Source organism: Andrographis paniculata, unplaced genomic scaffold (assembly GCF_009805555.1).
Source record: "Andrographis paniculata isolate CXL003 unplaced genomic scaffold, ASM980555v1 Contig60END, whole genome shotgun sequence".
Lineage (NCBI taxonomy): Eukaryota > Viridiplantae > Streptophyta > Magnoliopsida > Lamiales > Acanthaceae > Andrographis > Andrographis paniculata.
Genome location: NW_026137596.1, coordinates 7,063,167 through 7,085,141, shown reverse-complemented (window position 1 = coordinate 7,085,141; position 21,975 = coordinate 7,063,167).

Sequence of the window (21,975 nt, the reverse complement as noted above, 5' to 3'; positions counted from 1 at the left end):
TTACGATGTTATTGTAACGAACCGTCGAACCGTGGTGAAAGACAATTTTTTTGGTAGCGTGGTATTTGGTTTAATCAGACTTTGAGTTTTAGTTGTCATGTAATTGATGAGTAGGTAGTTAAAATGGTGTAATCAAGGGATAAAATGGTGCCTGGGTGGCGGGTGGCCTATCACTTAGGCAGTGTGATTTAATCTCTCTATGTGTTGGTATTTTTAAATGAAATAAAATGGTATGTTGCTTTCAAAAAAAAAAAAAAAAATTATAGATTCAAAAATTGGTACTGGCATTTCATCCCTTGTATTGCATGTATATAAAGAAAAGTTAGGATTATGATAAGAAGAGATGTGCAAGTCTAATGTAAATCTAGAAGCACAAGTCATTGCGAACAAATTGTACAGACCACTTTTATGCAAGCACTTTCTTTGAAGGACTTAGAGACATGGATGGACAAACAAGGTCCGTTAAAATTGTTCGCATACCCACCTAAAGTAGTAAATAAATAAATCATTAAAGTATCTACGTATATTCTATTTTTGTTCAAGGAGGGTATGTTGATGTTAGCCCCAAGGTCAAATCCACAAGTTACTGGTAAACCTATAGTTGACGACAAAAACTTGGGGGGTGCATGTATTTATTTGGGATTTTATTGGATTTCTTTTTTTATTTTAAAAAGTTTATGAATTTATGTGGATTTAAAAAATCCGCTTAGTGAATGCAGTGTTTGATGCATTTTATTAATTGATTTAAATGAATTCTTATATATTTGATTGAATTTTTTATGAATTTATTTAGATTTTGTAGAATTGTAAAATAATTTTTTTTATTGATTTATATAATTATATAAATTTATGTAAATACAAATTTTACAAATATAATATATTTATTATATAGTATTATATTTTTATAAAATATAGGTAATATTAATGATATGGAAATATTGTAACATATATAATACTACTATTTTGTATATTAATATTTTTAATTTTATAATTTTTATTATATTTTCATTCAATATACCAATTTATTTTCATATTTTTTATTAGTTATTATTATTATTATTATTATTATTATTATTATGTATATAAATTTTGTAAAAACTAAATATATAGATTAAAAAGTTAAAGGTAGAAAAATAAGATATTTTCCATTCCATATGAGAAGATCCCCCAAACCGGCGGCGGAGCTAGAATTGTGCCTCCCAGGGGTTTAAAGGTTTTATTGAGGTAGAAAAATAAGATATTTTTATTATTTTGAGCAAAATTAATTGTTAAAATGTGTATTTTAACGTGTTCAATTAATATAAAAATATTAATCTGATAAAAAAATGATCGAATCTGAATAAACAATTGGTTTATATAACTAAAATATAGTCGACGTAACGGCGGAGACGACAGCTGGGGAGCTCGTGACCCCCCGGGCCCTATGTGGCTCTACCACTGCCCCGCTCTTTGAAAAAAAAGAAAAAAATTAATTTTTTATTTTATAAACAATTACTTGTTTCTAGTTACCTTTCTTAGTTGCTCGATTAGAATCGTATACAGTTGAATAATAAAGTTTTAATAAGCTAAGTTCATAATTTTAAATACATGCAATATGATGTTTGTAATTACTAAGCAAATAATGACAATTGTTTTGTTTGTGCATTGAAAGTACTGATTGAATTGTTGTCGCTCAAAATATTTTTCAACAGCTTATCGGAGCGAGCTGCCAAAAATTGGGTAGGTCCTTCGGATTCTTTAAAAAAGGATCCAGAACCGATCAAAGAAAGTTAAAGGAAGGTGGATAAAAATTAAAGAAATCAAAGAAAGAAAATAAAGTAAAGAACAAAGAAGCAGACAATCATAAATCAAAGAAAAGAAAGAAGCAAAGCAAGGCAGGAGAGGAAAAAGTAAAACTTTGCGTGAATATTGAGAGTAAAATTATGATGTATGTGTATGTCCTCTTTTACTACATAATACATATATATATACTAAATCTCACAAAATCTAATCCAATTAGGATTCTATCTTATCCAAATCTTATCATTATCCAAAGATTATTTCACTCCATATATTATTTCGCCTTGACTCGTCAACTTGGGTTTGGGCCTTCGTTTGGGCTGAAAAATTGGGTTGCCTTCTGTTTCATTACACACATAATTTCTTAAGCCCAAATAATATATATATTATTTGGGATAACAAATTGCTCCCCACAGAAGTGTCGTTCTGATCAAAATGATAATATCACTTCTATGAACTTTTATCAGATTGATACTTCTATAGAGTATTTGATTATTTGTCTTCATCGTCATTTAACTCTATGGGTGGTGATGTCCTCCATTCATTGTCCCATATTGATGGAGAAAATTACAAAAAATATCCCACATGTATACCCCATTGTCATTTTTATCATGTATTTATCTCGCTGGCAAAATATATCGTACATGTTTGAAAAAATCGTTATTTATGTCCTTTTGTCGCGCGTGACGTTCACATCACATGCGGCCACGCGCGGCCAAATGATGAAATAATGACTTTTGCAAACATGTAGGATGTATTTTGTCAATGAGATAAATAAAGAAAAAAAATGATAATGAGATATACATGTGGATATTTTTTGCAATTTTCCCCATATTGATGGATAATATCTTTTCAAATATTTTCCATTAATAGCCATTTTCAGCTTGTCACCTTCAGGGTACATCTGCCCATTTGCTCCTCGAGATGATTTAGCTGCGACGATAAAGGGGCATTCTCAATTAGCCAACCATTTTCCCCAATCTCAGTCCTTCGGTGCTTCGTGCAAAATCACTTTCCAAACAAGATCACCTTTGTGGTAAGTAATTGGTCGGCCAATTTATTGTATGCTCTCTCAACTTTCCTTTTCTTTATACGAATATGATCGAATGTGTGCAACGTTCTCCGGGGGCTATTTTTAACTCCTATAGTAATAATCGGTCATCTTCGCTCATGGGAAGCTCAGCTTGTTGTACGGTTCGTAATGATGGGACTGTAATATCTAAAGATAGTACCGCATCATGTAAGTTAGTCGAAAAGATTTACTTCCTATAACCGACGATTTTGCATTCCGATACGCCATAACATCTCTTCAAGTGTGTCATGCCAACCCCTTGGGTTTTCCTCCAAAGATTTTTTAATCATCGAAATCAGCATCTTGTTAGTCGCCTCGGCCTGTCCATTAGCTTGGAGATAGTATGGTGATGAGTGGATTAATCGTATGCTATATTGAGCTACGAAGGATTGTACTTTAACACTTGTAAATACAGTCCCTTGATCCGTCATGATGGTCTGAGGTATCCCAAAATGATGAATAATATATGATTTTTAATAAATGGAATTACTTGCGCTTGCTTAACTTGCATCAAAGAGATTGCCTCGACCCATTTAGTAAAATAGTCGGTCGCCAAGAAAATAAAAAAAATGTCATTTGGATAAAGGGGGATATATTTTACCAATAATATCCATAGCTCATCCTTGGAATTACCATAGTTTAATAATTGAATGCAACTCTTCGGCGGGTGCTCGTCACATGGGGCCATGTCGTTGGCATGCCTCGCATCCCCTAGCATACACAACACAATCACATTACATAGTAGCATAGCAGCACCGGACCGATGTGCGCCTGCAATGGTTCATGATACTCGGCCATAACCTTTTTTGATTCATCACTGGCCAAACAGCGAGCTAATGTTCCGTCGGGGCATCAATGATATAGAGCTTGATAGAACAGGGTATACCTTAGAAGCTTCTCTCCAATCCCCTTTGAATTAATCTGATTTGGATCCATCAATGCATCAATATAGGGCTGCCAGAATTCAGCCTGACCATCGGTTTAGATGCAATTAATACGAACAGCCCCCTTCTTTCGTTTAAATTCCAACGCCTGCTGTGCGAGATCATTTTCCTCGTTATTCTCCTCACGAGGGATTTCTTCCAAAGTAGCTTCTTGAAACTGCTGTAGCAGTGCTCGTACTTCACGCAAGAGGCCGATAAGATGAGGTTCTCGGTGTTTAAATTCACCCAAAGCTTGTTGGATAATGAGCTGTGAGTCGCCTTGAATTTGTACAGTTACGACACTTTTTTACTCCAAAAACTGCAAGGCAAGCAACAACACCTCATATTCAGCTTCATTGTCAGTGCATGCTTTGGGAAGTCGATGTGCGAAACTCCATACTCCACCGTCGGGGCTTGTGACGACAACTCTTGCACCAGCCGAATCTGATGCACTTGAACCGTCGAAAGTAACATTCCATGGTTCCAATCCAGCATATTTGGCTGAAATATCCGAGGTTTGGACCATTCCTGGATGTTCGGCTAAAAAGCAGCAATAGCTTGCCCTTTCACAGCTTTTAGCGGTTCATAGGTGAGTGCCAATGATGAAAGTTTCATAGCCAATTTGACTAATTAACCACGCAAAACACAGCGACTCAAGAGGTAGTGTAGAAGATCGAATTTGCATAGAACTTTCATCTCAGAGGGCATAATATAATTTTATCTTGAACTTGCATAGAACTTTCGTCTCAGAGGGCATAATATAATATTCTAGCTTCATGCAGACATAATACAATGATAAGCATAATATTTCAATCGACAAATACCTAGTCTCTGCATCATTCAACGTTTTACTGAGATAATATATAGTACGCTCCAGCCCCCCATCATCGTCTTGCACTAATAAACATCCAATGTATAGCCGCAATATATAATTTTAATGGCCATCCATGGATGAGTGGAGTTAAAACCGGTGGCGAGTTGAACACATTCTTAATTTGTTGGAAAACCTCTTGCTGCTCTGCCCCCCAATTCGAAGGGTTGTTTATCACCTTGTAACAATACCTAAAAGGCCTTCATTTTCCCCGTTTCATTGGCGATAAAACATTGCAGGAAATTAACTTTCTATCAAACTTTGAAGTTCCTTGATGTTCCAGGGAGGTACAAGTTGCTGGACTGCTTTTGCTTTATTTATATCAACTTCAATTCCTCGATGATGAATGAGAAAACCAAGGAATTGCCCAGCTCGGACACTGAACACAAAATTAGTTGGATTCATTTTGAGATTTAATTACGTACATCATCAATGTAGACTTCCATGGATGTCCCGATTAAATCATAAAAAATAGCGTTCATAGCCCGTTGATATGTTGCTCCCGCATTATTTAAACCTAATGGCATTATGATCCATTCAAAAATTCCAATCGCATCTGGACATCTAAAAGCAATATTTTGTATCTTAGCAACGAAGAATGACTCTCATGTTTTTTCCTGAAAATCCATCTGTTTTCCAATGCCTTCTTTCCATCGGGTACTTTCATTAAGTCAAAAGTGTGATTATCATGCAAAGATTTCATTTCATTGTGCATCACATCCAACCACTTTTTCTTTTCTTCACTTTCAATTGCCTCTGAATAGCACTCAGGTTCATCTGCATCAGTTAAAGTAATATATTCATTACATGGATCCATTCCATACGGTAGTCTCTGTCGGAAAGACCTTCTAAGTGGAGCTTGAAACGACTTGGGATGATCAAATTCAAGATTTTCATCTTGTGACATCGCATCCTCTTCTTCGGCATGATCAGGAACATTCAATTCATCCTCAGTGTGGTCATCATTTTGAACTCCATGTTCCGTGCCATATTGGCCGTGACTAGGCAATTGCACTGGATCAGAGTCAGTCAGAATAGTATCTTTCTTGGGTGCAGCCATTTTTGTGTTGTTAATATTTTCAATGGTTTGGTCTTCCATGAACTCTACATCGTGACTTCTGACAAGCTTTTTTCCTAATAGGATCATATAACCTATAGCCAAATTCGTTTTGCCCATAACCGATGAAGATACACTGCCTAGTCTTCGCATCCAACTTGAATCTTTCATCCTTTGGAACATGCACAAACACCTTGCAACCAAAGACTCGAAGATGATCATACTTGACAGATTTATCAAACCAAATTTTATCTGGCACATCAGTATTTAAAGCGACACTGAAATGAGATTAATAACACGCACAACCGTGTGCAATGCCTCACCCCAGAAATGATTAGCCAATTTCGCTTCAGAAAGCAATCATCTAATTCTTTCAATAAGAGTTCTATTCATCCTCTCAGTTAAACCATTCAGCTGAGGAGTCTTTGGGGGTGTCTTTTCATGTCTGATACCCTGCTGGTTATAATAAACATCGAATGGCCCACAATACTTGCCATCGTTGTCTGTACGTACACATTTCAACTTCTTCACAGATTGCCGTTCAACGAGGCTCTAAAATTCTTAAAACTTCTCAAGTGTCTGGTCTTTAGTCTTCAAAGTATAGACCTAAAGCTTTCTGAAACAATCATCTATAAAAATTTAGAAAATAAAGTGCACCACCAAAAGATTTTACCTTTAATGGGCCGCAAATATCATAATGCACCAATTCTAACAACTCTGGCTTCCTTTATGGATAATGCTTCTTGAATGATACCCTAGTTTGTTTACCAACCATAAAGTGAGAACACTTCTCTAACTCTGCATTCTTCAAACCCGGAAGCACTTCATGTTTAGTTAAACACCTTAACCCGTTTTCACTGATATGACTAAGTCTTTGATGCCACTAATTGGAAGCATCCATATCTATGGCATGTACCATATCTCCAGCAAGCAAAGCTTTTGTGGAATACAGTTTAGGCACTTTATCTCCTTTAGCCACACCTAGATTTCCTTTAACAAGCTTTCATTTTCCATCACAGAAATGATTGTCATAACCAGTATCATGAAGCATAGGAACTGATATAAATTAAAACAGACATCAGAAGCATGTCGAACACATTTGAGTAGCAATTTTATGCCCATATTAGTCGTCAAGTATACATCGCCAATGCCTACTACCTTTAAAGCACCATCATTGCCCATCCGTAATATTCCAAAGTCACCAGAAGTGTAGGATGTGAAGAATTCCTTCCTTGGTGTAATATGTAAGGTAGCACCACTATCAACAATCCACAATCTTTCATTGGACACATGATTAGTAACTTTAGTATCATGAAGAACAATGAGATAATTACATGTCGTAGTGGTAGCACGATCGTCATTTTCTGGATCTTTCTCATTCTGTTTTCCTATTTTGTTTTTCATCTCCCTTTTGCGCAAGAAACAATTCTTCTGGATGTGACCGGTCTTGTGACAATAATGACACTATATTTTTTGTACTTAGACCGAGACTTTCTCTTGCTTTTCTCTCTATTGCTCGACACTTTCTTCTGAGTTCTCCTCTTACTTTCAGTAAAGAAAACCTCTGAATGAGATGAAAATCCCTATGTTTTCCTCATAATCTCTTAATTAAGCACACTACTCTTTGCCACTTGCAATGGTACAATGCCATCGGGAGCAGAACTAGTAATAAAAACTCAAAATGTTTCCCAAGAATCAGGTAGAGTCAATAGAAGAAGAAGCCCCAGAATTTCATCATCAAACATGATTCTCATTCCTGACATTTGATCAAGAAGCCCTTGAAATTCATTAAGATGATCCGAGATAGAAGACCCATCTTGATACCTTAAAGTCAGGAATTGATTGAACAAATATAATTTGTTATTTCCTGACTTCGAAGCATACAAAGATTCAATCTTCTTCCACAATGTTCTAGCATGTGTCTCATTGACAATGTGGTTATAGACATTGTCATCTACAAACTGTCGAATAAAACCACAAACTTGTTGATACTGGAAACTCCAATCTTCCTCGGGCATTTTTTCAGGCTTCTGCGAAGCAAAGACAGGTAAATGCATATTTTTCACAAAAAAATAAGTCGTTCATCTTCCCCTTCTACAAATGACAATTATTTCCATTCAAAGTACTCATTTTATTTGTATTAGCCTCCATCATTCAAGCAAGTAAATAACACTGGAATTCAACCGAGCTGTAATACCACTCTGATAGGACTAAACCAATACAACCATGCAAGAATCAATTAGGAGGAATAATAACGAATAAGAATAAGAATTCAACAACGCAAGAGACACGGAAATTTTAACGTGGAAAACCCTTCAAATCGAAGGAAAAAACCACAGGTCGTCCAGGCCAATGAAACGGCTCCACTATAATCAAATTCGGGTACAAGAGTGTTCAATGAAATAGCACCAAATAGTGCACCAACAATCATAAACCAATCAAATGAAGCAACAACACAAAATAAATAGAAACGACCAAATTATTCCTAAAAAACAACTGTTACCGTATGCCTCAAATAACTTGAGTGTTACGAACCTTGTGTCCAAATTTCACTCCTATCCAACGGTCGATGAAGCTGGAATCGTCAATTCTCTGAAGGTGCGCAGTGTGTTGCAGGAATGTGGCGGCTGGTCGGTATTTTTGTGTTGTAAATTGATCTAGGGCATCTCGTGTTGTGCTGCACCCCTTCCTCTAATGTGACTTAGAAGTGGACTTAAAAATTGGACCAAAAAGAATAGTCCCCGTAGGAGTGAACCGGCCCAACAGAACTTACTTCTAAATGGACTGCACAACTCCACTGTTTATAAGTACTACCAGAGTCGATAACACAAAACAAATACAATTGAATTATCTAAAAATAGAAAACAGAAAACCTACACTCCCACTTCAAACAATTATTCAGTCAAAAATTAATTCAAGCATCTGCAGAAAAATTAAATCAACAAGGACTTGGTCTCTAGCGGCTGGATTATTTCCCACAGGCTAGCATAATTGGGAATAAAATACTGTTTTCATATTCTCCCAATTTCAGAAATTCTCTGGTAGTAGATCTAGGAATCATAAAAATGGCTTCTTTATAAATATAATCTTCCAATATGTTCAATGGTAGAAGTATAATCTTCTTTTGAGAAAACACGGAAATCGGATTGTTTAGAATTCCTATAGAGATGATGCTTTGTAATTATTCTCTTTGGGGTAGGGCCTCCGGTAATCAATTAGTTACCCTAGGATTCATATGATATCACGAGTAAGTCCTCTACTTATGAACTATGTCAAATCCATAAGTTACAAAGGAGCCTAGAGTTGACAACAAAACCCTAATTTGAGTTAGTATTGATGAAAAGTACATCACTCTCTTGAAATGGTCCTTCACAAGGATCGTCTGTCTTTCACATCCTCTTTTTAATTTGTTGCTGATAGAATTTAGAATGAAAGATAATATAGTACAAACAATTCTTTTTCTTTTTCTTTTTCTTTTTTTTTTTTTTATTGGAAAGATCAAAGGAGTATATTAACACCGAAGCATAAATATTAACAATTACACAAGGCATATACGGGAATTCAGAGTTCTGAAATCAGTGATAGTCCTCCAAAAGCATAAGTTTCAAAACAAATCCAAAATGGAATAAGAAAACTGTTAACTGTTAAAATATATTTAAAAAATATATATTATATTTATATTAGTTATCTTATTCAAGAAATTTGTAGGATTTTTGCATTATTTTTACGATTGAAATAAAGAAATTTCGGTTTCATATTTCAACATGGTATCAAAGTTAAATCCTCTCTGGGTACATCTATGACCCGTTATATCTCATATATATTTTTATATTTTATTGATGTATATGCTTATGTTTACGGTCATGCTGTTATTTTCATTTCATCTCCGTCTCTACTACTCCACTGACAGAGTCTACTTTCAACTCTAACGTCGTTGATAGTCCTCTTTTCGAATTTAAGTCTATTGAGAGCGAGAGAGTCCTATTTTCGACTCTAGCTCTGTTGTGAGCGAGCGAGTCATGTTTCTGACTCTAGCTCTATTAAGAGTGAGCGAGTCCTATTTTTTACTTTAGTTCCGTTGTGAGCGAGCGAGTCCTATTTCCAACTCTAACGGTGTTGAGAGTTCCGCTTCTAACTCTAATCCAGTGGACGACTACACCACTTTCAGTCAATCTTGGCGAATTCAAATTCGTATGTGGAAGATCTTAGCTATATCTTTTTGGTTCACTTCGGACAAACTCAAGTTTGTTCAAACATCTCTTGAGTTTGACGAGGGTTCTTAAAATATATTTAGAAAATATATACTCCCTTCGTCCCACTTCTCATGTCCACTTTTCCATTTCCGTCCGTCCCACTTATTTTGTCACTTTTTTTTTTGAAAAGAATTATAAACTTTAATCTTATTTTAAAAGATTTAATTTATAATTTTTTTAATTTTAATTATACTAATCAGTTATGTTAATCTTAATCTATAATAATTTTTATTATATGATAATTATTTTCACTAATACATTTTTAATTATTTTTAGTAAAGTGAACAAAATATCCGGGACGAATGGAGTATTATATTTATGCTAGTTATCTTATTTAAGAGATTTATAGGATTCTTACATTATTTAGATAATTTGTACGTCATTATAAATACGTACAATACTTATTATTGAAATAGAGATTTCAGTTTCATATTCTAACAAAAACAATCATTTGAATCTAATTACATTAAAGCAATGGAGGAAATTAATGGAGAAACATAGAGTAGCATTGTGTTCCACCGAAGTGCTGTGAAGTAGATTCCTCCTGCCAGCTTAGATTGCTTGGCTTTGTGCGCAACCTGCATGCCCTGAGATTGTATAAAAAAATTGAAAATAGCATGTTTTAATCTTCGAGATTGAAACATTGGGGTCGGCAACTCGGCTCTAAATATATTTAGAATTGAAATACCGATGATGCATTCATTTTATCCAAAAAGAATCCCTGTCTGATTGAAGTATCCTAATGTACTTAGCAAGAATGGCTAATTTCCAATCTAGAAAGGATCGAAGACCAAGATCCCTTCCTCCCTTGGCAAACAGAATAGTATCCCAAGAAACCACAGCCGATTTGTTTTGCCAAAGAAAAGGCCGACAGAGCTTTGTGATTTGATAGATAACAGTGGGGGGCATTAGGAAAATTGAAAGCCAAAAGCAACAAGTATCTTGAATCCCTGACGGAACGAATAAATTAAGCATACAGCTCTGAGACCACATCTGGTGTGCTGGTCAGACTGATAAAGAATTCAAGAAAATTCCCAACGCTTGTTGTCAAACCATCCTCACGAGAAAGGCAAGCAATATAATTCCTCTTGGAGTTCCTTTTGTTCGAAGAGTGGAAGGTTTCGGAATACTTGTCATTCTCCACCAGATATTTAGATTTGGTCTTTTGATAAACAAAGTTGATGGCCTCTTTTTGAAGAACTACAGCATGATTCCCAAGGCTGCTCAAGGTAGATGGAGTTGTCTGACCCGGTGCAGAGTCAGCAGCAGCTTGGGCATTTTTCAATACCAGTAACCATTTTTCAACTTCAGCTTCAAAGCGACACGATATTGAGCTGTATCAGTATCATGCTGCTCCCAGGCGGATCTGACCAGAGCTGGAAAAGAAGAGTGAGAAGCCCACGTATTAAAATACTTGAAGGGAAACAATTAATGGCAGGGGAATGATCCGAGGGAAGGAAGGTAGCGCTGCTATGAAAATCCGGTGAAACCAATTATTATTAACCATGACGCGATCATGCTTAGCATAAATGCTGTTGTTTGACCAAGTTGATCGAATGCCCGAGGATGGAAGATTGAAAGATCTAGACGGACACAAAAGCAAGAAGATCCGTAGGGTCGAATGCCAATTAGTCGTCCATTAAAATTATTAATCTAAAGCCAATTTGGGAACCTTGTTTTAACAAGGGCAGAGAAGTAATCCCCCTTGCATTTAGTAATTTGGAGAGAATGATCCTTCACAAGTTTAACCATTTCACCAATCTTCATTTAGTTTCAAAAACTATTGATACTATTGTAGTTTGTTATTTTGTAACGTTTTAAAAACATAACAATTAGAAGAAAGAAATTATCGAAGAACATTAATATGTTCTTTTATATGTATAATATATTGCATTAATTTTGTAAGTTTAAAAAATTAGCTCCCCTCCTGTTGAAGTTAGTTCTGTCTTTGTCATAACAATCTTTTTACTTATATTATCTCATCAATAATTTTTTTTTTTAAATATTCGTATGGATCCAAACGAATTATTTCTATTGGAAGGAAGGAGTATTTACTATTTAATTTATTGCTCCCATCATGACTTATATATATATATATATTGACAATATATGTTTGTGTAAATATAATATGCATATGTATTAGTGGTGTTTTTATTTGCATTTTGATGCCCTATTGGGTTCATTATTATACACATCAATGATGCTACTCATTACACACATGTGTAAAATATTATTCATTAAAATTTTTATTTTAAAATTATTCTTTCTATTTCAATTCAAAGTAGTTTTTTAAATTTTAATAGTTGATTAAATAATAATAATAATATTATTATTTTATTTCTTAGTTGAAATGTGCAAGATAATTTTTATATTTTTGCAGATTGTATTTTATGTATAAATTAATTATATGAGTAATAATATATTTGTAATTTATGTTAAAACTAAATAATTCTTTTGTCTTGTGTGTGATTACTTTTACTATAATAGAAAATGAATACTTTTGGATAAGACATATAAAAATAATAAAAATTATACTTTCAGTTGGAACGAAGGGAGTATTACATTTTGCATATACTTTTAATTTAAAATATTACAGTAAAAAAAAAAAAAAATGAAAAACATTTTCTATATGGGGAGTCCACTATTTACCTCGTCACTGATCTTAATTGCAAGTGATCGAAGCACTAGAACATCTACGATAAAAGCCCTAAGAATTTCAGCACAAATAAGCTCCAAACATATTGTAAATCAAATTGTTTACACAACAAAATTTTAGACACTTTGGTACTATTCAACTTTTCAAAACAATCACCCTAAATATACCTTTTCTCTCACAAATATCATATCATATACTAACTTTTTATTATTTCTAAAATTCTAAAAGTCAAATACTCCAAAAGTCTCTATTTAAATGGAGCCAACGAGTATTTTGTTATGAGCCCCAGGCTGAACCAAGTTTGGTTTAGACCCACCTATGCCGGCCATGCTTGATCCATCACAGACCACAATTGTGCAACTCTCGAACTTTCTCTTGATGATATATTTATTCCTGCATAAAACAATGTAATTCTCAAAATTTTTAAATGTTACTATTAAAAAAAAGTTAAAAATTAAAACTTCCACGAAATTTTATATTAATGAGTACAAATTTGTGACTAAAAAAAATATGATTGTTTTAAAATATTGTCATCTGTGAATTCATAACATTATTGGATACTTTTGTGTATGTATAATGCTACCTAAAGATACGTAACTTCTTCAACAATTAATTAAATAATTTTATCAATTTAAAAATTATTTGCTTGTATTCAATTGACATATAAACACATAAAAATAGAGAGTAGATAAAAAATTAACCTGTAAATGACAAATTTGTATGAATGGTCTTGGTAACATTATTGCTAGAATTGCACCACAGTTAACAACAATTTCTCTTACACTCCAACGCTAGCATTTTTTTTCTTATATTTAATAATTTTAGTTTCTTTTTTTTTTCACAACAATTCGAAACTAGTTTTATATTTATAGACAATCGCAACTAATTTATTTAGATTTTCAAAAAAATATTTAATTAATCTAATACTGCATCTCTGTTACCTAGCCAGGTACTTTAATTCACCAATTTACCTACTAACTATACTCATTAATTACTTACCTATCAACCATACACATTAATTTACCAACCATATAATATCTTCAATTTTAGAAATGAAGAGGATCAAGTGTTGATTTGTTGTAACTCAGCCCTTGTGCAAATGGGTAATTAGTAATGTAATTACATTATAGAATTAAGAATTAATTATTTAATGACATGATTATTATTGAATTAAAACATCAGCACAGACCTGATCCACCTCCCTTTAAAATACATAGTAATTATTAGAAATATAATTATCACAAGCATAAATTTATTGTAGCAAACAACCAATATGGAATTTTTTTCACACCACATAGATAAACAAATAAATTGCAATAAAATGACTCATTCCTTTAAATGATATAGGAAATGAGTTTAACAATAACACGTGGCGACTTATGTTCAATTGAAACATAAACTCAACAAAAAAAAACATTAAAAAAGAAAAATAGATACAAAACTTATAAATGACACTATATATGCCGAATGCAAATCCCCTACCGATTGGGTCTGATTTGACTCAATCAACATATATAATAAAGGTAAACAATACCTACTTCTACATAACACAACATATGTTATGTATAAATATACTATATTTATATATAATATATGTTGACTACCGTTATTATATATCATAATGGAGTCAAATCAGAATTATGCTGGTTTGATCCAATTAGGAGGAAATCCGCCTCCATGTAGGCCATACTCAAAAACATCATATCGGTATGATTGCACACCTGTGTCACATCTTCTATAGGATGCCAAAGAGTTGTTTCCACACACATCATCGAATTAGCAATTTCAGATGTTTTGAGAGTAATGTGTGCGTCTAAAGAAGATTTAATATTTAAAAAATGACATGGAGATTGTTACGATTAATGGAATAAACTTTATTTTCGTTAAATCACAATTAGGGTACAATCTTATTTTTTATACAAGAGATATATTAGGATATATATATAGAATATATATAAACATCCCCCCTCAAACTCAAGGTGGAACGGTGGAACTCAACTTGAGTTTGCTCAAAAGAGACTGAAAACGGCTGGGAATGTGAGGTTTGGTGAATCCGTCGGCCGTCTGATCAGCAGAGGAAATGGGAGACAAGGAGATGCTTCCATGAGCAACATGATGACGTACAAGGTGACAGTCAATCTCAATGTGCTTCGTACGCTCGTGGAAGACATCATTCGTCGAAATCTTAATGGCGCTCTGACTGTTGCAATGGATAATAGTGGCAGAGGGCTGAGGCACTCCGAGATCAGCCAGCAGCCAGCGAAGCCATAGAAGCTCGGCAGTGGTATCGGCAAGGGCTCTATATTCGGACTCTGCGTTGGACCGGGAGACAACTGTCTGTTTCTTGCTGCGCCACGAAATAAACGAGTCGCCAAGGAAGAAGCAAAACCCGGTGGTCGAGCTGCGATCAGAGGGATCTCCCGCCCAATCAGCGTCAGAATACCCGGTCAAAACTAAGGAAGAACGAGCGGAATAATGAAGCCCATGAAGAAGAGTACCTTTGACGTACCGGAGAATCCGTAGGATAGCAGAATGATGAGTCGTCCGTGGAGTAGACATAAACTGACTGACGATATGGACCGCATAAGCAATATCCGGTCGAGTGACAGTCAGGTAGATGAGACTTCCCATCAGCTGACGATACAAGGTCGGATCATCAAGGGGAACGCCATCCATCGGAGTAAGACGACAATCAGAATCAAGAGGTGTAGGAGCAGTCTTGGAGTCAGTGAGACCGGCACTAGATAGGAGATCGGAGGCATACTTGGCTTGAGAGAGATAATATCCGTCGGAGGTGTCGAAGATCTCAAGTCCTAGAAAGTACCGAAGAGGCCCTAAACTCTTCATCTCAAAGTGGCGGTGTAGATGAGCCTGCAACTCAGAGATACCTGATGCATCATCTCCCGTAATGATCATGTCAACCACATAAAGCAATAAAACAGTAATTCCAGCTGACCCACGTCGAAGGAAGAGAGCCGAATCATGATCGCTAGAGGTAAAGCCAAGCTGGAGTAGAGCAGAGCTAAATTTCGAAAACCAAGCTCGAGGTGCCTGTTTCAAACCATATAGGGCACGGCGAAGTTTGCATAGCTTGGAAGAGGTAGGAAAACCAGGAGGAGGAGACATGTAGATGTCCTCGGATAAATCACCATACAAGAACGCATTCTTGACATCAAGCTGATGCAGGGGCCACCGACGAGCGGCAGCGATGGCGATAAGACAACGGACAGAGGTAAGACGAGCAACCGGGGCAAATGTCTCCTCATAGTCGATATCATACTGCTGGGTGTAGCCTTTGGCTACAAAACGCGCCTTGTAGCGCTCGATGGATCCATCAGAGTGAGTTTTGATTCTGAATACCCACTTACAGCCAATAGGTTTCTTGCCAGAGGGAAGATCAACCATATCCCACGTATGAGTTTTCTCCAAAGCCTGCAACTCCTCAGACATAGTCTGCCGCCATAACGGATCCGCATACGCCTCACGAAAGGACCTGGGCTCATGATGGGATAAGGTGGCGGAGAAACAGTGATAATCAAGTAAGTGAGTAGGAAGGTGACTAACCCGAGTGGAACGACGAGGGCGAGGATCAGGGCTGAGATCGAAATCGTGTCGGGCTCTGGTGATGATGATGTATCGGAGTTGAGAGTAGGAGTAGGCTCGGGGATCAGCGTCGGTTCAGGAGGCGCAACCGAGATAGCGTCAGGGACGGGAGACGGAGCCGTGTCACCGGAGGGGAATAGAGGTGGAGAGGACAAGGCAAAGAACAGAGACGAACGATCAAAGGGGACTCGAAAGTGGGACAAGGAAGAGAATTTGGTATCCTCCCAAAATGTGACATGACGAGAAATACGTAGCCTATTGGAAATGGGATCCCAACAACGATAACCCTTATGCTCTAACCCGTATCCCAGGAAGCAACACAGACGCGCGCGAGGTTCTAACTTAGTGTGCTCATGAGGAGGGAGGAGGACAAAACTGACACAACCGAAAGGGCGGAGAAGACTATAATCAGGGGTACGATTAAATAGTTTTTCAAAGGGACTGATATTACCCAGGATAGAGGAAGGGACACGATTTATAGTGTGGACAGCGGTAAGTGCGGCTTCCCCCCAAAAGCGATCCGGACAAGAGACAGATAAGAGAAGGGTGCGGACTGTATCGAGGATATGTCGGTGTTTAGTTCGGCACGACCATTTTGTGGAGAGGTGTATGGGCAGGAGCGTTGGACAACAATACCTTGATCAGATAAGAAACGAAGAAATGATGAATCAGTATACTCAAGAGCATTATCTGTGCGGAGAGTTTTTATGGTAGAGGAAAATTGGGTATGTATCATTTTAGCAAAGGTCAAATAAATAGATAGAAGTTCAGAACGATGCCTCAGAAAGTAAATCCACGTAAAGCGAGAATAGTCATCAATAAAAATCACAAAATAACGAGAACCATTCATAGACACAGCGGGCGAAGGTCCCCAAATATCTGAGTGAACTAAGGAAAACGGTGTATCCGCAGTGGAAGTACTATGAGGAAATGACAAGGCAGGTTGTTTTCCCAACGAACAATCCACACAATGAAAAGACTCAAACTTGACAGAACCTAAACTACCCTGACTAATCAAAGACCTGACTTTATTGGAGGACGCATGACTGAGACGATGATGCCGCTGAAGGCAGGATAGTGTAGAGGTGGTGGCAGCCGAGATAGAGGGACGAGGGACCTGGAGTGACGTAAGTTCAAATAAGTTCCGGCCCTTCCCAAGAGTCCGCCCGGTTTGCGCGTCCTGAACCTGCACACCAGTAGAAGAAAAAATCACTGTTAGACCTTGATCAACTAATTGACCAACAGAGATCAGATTTAAGGTTAATTGAGGATACAGTATGTGTCGGGGAGGGATATGGATGAGGTGGATGTATGTCCGGTATGGGTGATGCGCATACGGGTACCATTTGCAGTAAGGATAGGAGGTAAGGATGGTGCGGTGGATGTGGAGGTTGTAAGGCGTATATCAGAGGTCATATAATTACTGCAAGCAGAATCAAAATACCAAGGAGAGTTACCTGATGTGGTAGACATGGCGGTATTGGAAGATAGAACCTGTTTAAGAAGAGCTTCCAGGTCCTGAATCGTGGGAGGCGCAGGCGCAGGCGCAGGCGTGGCAGAGGCTGTGACAAAGGAGGTACCAGACTGAGGTCCACGAGAATGCCGAGGTTTGTAGTTACTACTGCCAGAGCGAGACGGCCTAGTGGGGCAGTACTGTATGGTATGACCTAAAACATGACAGTAATGACACTCCACCTTTGGGCAATGACCGAAGTCATGATCAGAAGACTGACATCTTTTGCAGCAATGAGAATGATTCTGAATAGGAGTTCGGGCGGTGACCGCAAGAACAGAATCAAGCTGAGGAGCCTTAGCTAGGTGGAGACGAGTTTCCTCAAACAAAATCTCCTGAATAGCTGCATCCAAGGTGGGAAGTGGATGCCGATGTAACAAAGAGGCACGAACTACCTCATACTCTGGACGCAAAGCCATCAAGACCTGAATGAGGCGAAGATGATCAAGACTGATCTCTGCTTGATCTAACCGATGCCAAAGGGGTTGCACTTGGGCAAGGAAGTCGTTGATAGATTGTCCTGGTTTCTGTTTTAAATCATGGAGAGTGCTCCATAAATGATAATAGTGTGCCAAACCAGTAGCACGGAAGCGGACTGCCAATAAATCCCACGTTGCCTTTGCAGTATCAAATTGAGCAAGCTGAACATGAATCGTCGGAGTGGAAGTATTGCGCAACCAAGTGAGAATTTGATGGTTCTTACTATCCCAATCCTCCAATTTTTCAATATAGGATTCAAAAACTGTGGCGGTAGGCGTAACTTCTCCTATAGAAACCAGAGCAATGGGAGCAACTATATATCTTCCGTAACAATTCGCCACAATTTCCGACCTATCAAAAAACTTTTCATCGATTGTGCCCACAAATTGTATTATCTCCGGATAGAACAACATTGATCGGAATATGGACATCCATCTTTTCCATAGAAATTCAAGAGAAGACAATATCTCAAACTTCAACCCGAAAGCCGAAACGACAGAAACACAAGAAAACCGAATCGAACCTGAAACTCGAAAAGTCAACCGGATGCAAAAAACTACTCAAACGGAAGAAGTGAAGATACCATTGCGGAGGAAATCAAATTTCGAGCACGACGGTGAAAAGATCGCCGCCAACGGCCGCCGCACGCGCCTCCACGCGCCGGCGAGGCGTTCGGCCGGAAAACGCATCAGGCGCGTGTGAGGCTCACGCGCCGCCGTTCGCCGAACTGTTCCGGTGTCCGGCCGGTCTCGTGGCGGCGAAGACGATGGTGGTGGCGGTGACGGTCGGAGGTGGTCGGAAATATGCTATCTGAAATGCGTGGGTTGTTTCGATTTGGTCGGGAAAAGGCATTGGCTCTTATACCATGTTACGATTAATGGAATAAACTTTATTTTCGTTAAATCACAATTAGGGTACAATGTTATATTTATACAAGAGATATATTAGGTAGGATATATATATATATATATAAATATATACAATATATATAGAATATATATCAACAGATAAATATTGTATAGAGTATATGCACTCAGGTTCATGCAAAACAAACCAAATTAGACTAAAAGAGAAATAAAAGAAACAATGACTTTTAGAAAAATAGTACTTAACCAATAAGTTGATAGTATAATTTACCACTAATTGTCAAGTTTTACCACCTAAAACTGTTTTAGTTATATGGAAAGACATGCTGAGACATAAGACATTTAAGTTTTCGATCAACCAAGGGACTAGGTTTTCACAAATCAAAAAGATATATTTGGAAAAAATATCCCATATACAAAAATAATAATTATATTATTAAACAGGATAGCACAATAAATCTCTTTCTAATAGCCGTTTTAAAGCTATGATACTTCAAATTATCGGTGATTAAGACTAGAAACAATGTAAAGCACATAGACAATAGGCCTTAAAACTAAAACTCAATCATAGATTCGCAAAAATTCCAAACCAAGCTAACACAAGATTTATTCGACTAATAACAAGTACAAAAATACTCCTAAAGTATATCTGAGGAACATGGGGATAATAGAAAGAAATTCAACTCAGAGGGTTGAATATAGCCGGAGTAGGATGGGATTAAGAAAACGATATACAGAGAAAATCGGCATGACAGGGAGAAGGCTAGGGTTAGGTTTAAAAGACATGGTTCGGAAATAGGTCATTTTTACCTAAGATGGAAGGTTATAATTTAATGTCTAAATCCAAGGACGGACATCGAAGTTTCGAATCTAGTGGGCTTTGAGAAATTGAGCCGGTTTGAGCATAAAAGACCTATCTTAGTCTAAAAGTATGTCATGAGACAAATTCCTTAACAATGTACAATAGAAATAAAAAGTATATGTGGCAATAAAAAAAATACTTGCACCACTATTAGAGAACTAAAACCAACACAAATCTGAAATAGTGCATATATAACCTATTCATACATGAAATAATTTATTAAAATCAAATATAATTTGCTACAAGAAATAATTAAATAATAATGATAATAGTTGGTAATTCAAATATTTAGCACGTCTCCTCTTTACAAAATATTTATGTCATTTGTAGTTCTGTGCAAAAAATTACTCAATATCTAAATTATGACATGTATTATTATTGTAATAGAGAATGATTAAGTTGTTAAGTGGAGCTAATCAGCACAACACATTAAAATACATCAGAAACATATGTTGTCTAGATTTCTAATGTGTATTATTCATTCTAGTTTATATGTGTGTTATGTTAATATACATTGTGTGCTTAAATCAGTTATAGTATGTGTTGCATTGGTCTTTATATATGTTGTATTTTATTGTAGTAATATATATCTTATGTTATCAATTTATACCCCATGTATTGTATATATATATATATATATTGTGTGCTATCAGCACCGTACTGATTAATCAATAATAACAGCCTATTATAATGTTACTCTCTTCGTCCATCAAAATTATGTAATTATTCAATTTTTAGTAGTTCGCTAAACTTATGCACAATTTATTTATAATAAACAACTTTATCCACCCATAATTTTATTATCGTTACTTTAACAAATAATAACCAATTTACTACTACTTCTACTTACCTTACTATTTTATTTATGCAGATTTCCTATAATAATTTTATTTTACTTTTTATCTACCATACTTTAACAATAAAATATTATTATTTATTAGTCTATGTGTCAAATGAAAGTTACATAATTTTATGGGATGGCAGGAGTATTATTTAAGATGATATGAAACATGAAGACAAAAATTCGAGCAAAATACATTAGTTTCAAGTGAAGTCTTGTCTATTTTCCTGATACTAAAAAGTACTTTGCTATTGTCAAGCAACCAAAGACTCTTAGCTAGAGAATTCAAAATGATCAAATTATTTACATACGGAATTATCTACGGATTTTCCTCGTGAGGAATTAATACTCACGGGTGAAACTTCATGAGTAATTCCGTGAGTAAAAAGTCAACAAGGCAAAGAAGTTGACTCCCTTATTTGCGACAAATATATTCCATGAGTAATTTCGTAACTAATTTACTCAATGAATTATTCAGGAAACTTTTCTTTGCAACATCTCATCATGATGTTTGAGAGGGAAGTAATTATGAGAGTAATTTTCCCAAGGTCTTTTTTTCATTTCTCACATAATTAAATTCTATTAGTAATTCGGTGAGTACATTACACAAATTTGATTCTATAACTAATTCCATGAGTAAATTACTCATGGAAATAGTTTTGTGAGTAATTTTGTTCATAATTACTCATGAACTTAATTTCATAAGTACTTCGGTGAGTATTCTGTAATATTACTAACGGAATTAATTCTGTGAATATTTTTAATACTCGCTATGGATCCAAATGAATTATTTCTAACGGATGGAAGGAGTATTTACTATTTAATATATTGCTCCCATCATGACTTATAAATATATATATATATATTTATGTATTGACAATATATGTGTGTGTAAATATAATATGCATATGTATTATGATAGGGTGTCTTTATTTGCACTTTGATGCCCTATTGGGGTTCATTATTATACACATCAAAGATGCTACTGCATTACCAATATGTGTAAAATATTATTCATTAAAATTTATATTTTAAAAATATTATTCTTTCTATTTCAATTCAAAGTAATTTTTTGAATAGTAATATTCTCTTCATCCCCCTCTAAAGATCACATTTACCTTTTGCGTCATTGAATGTAACATTAAAATTGTCTTTATATTACTATTATAAGACACTAGTACAAATATTTTTGCAATTTT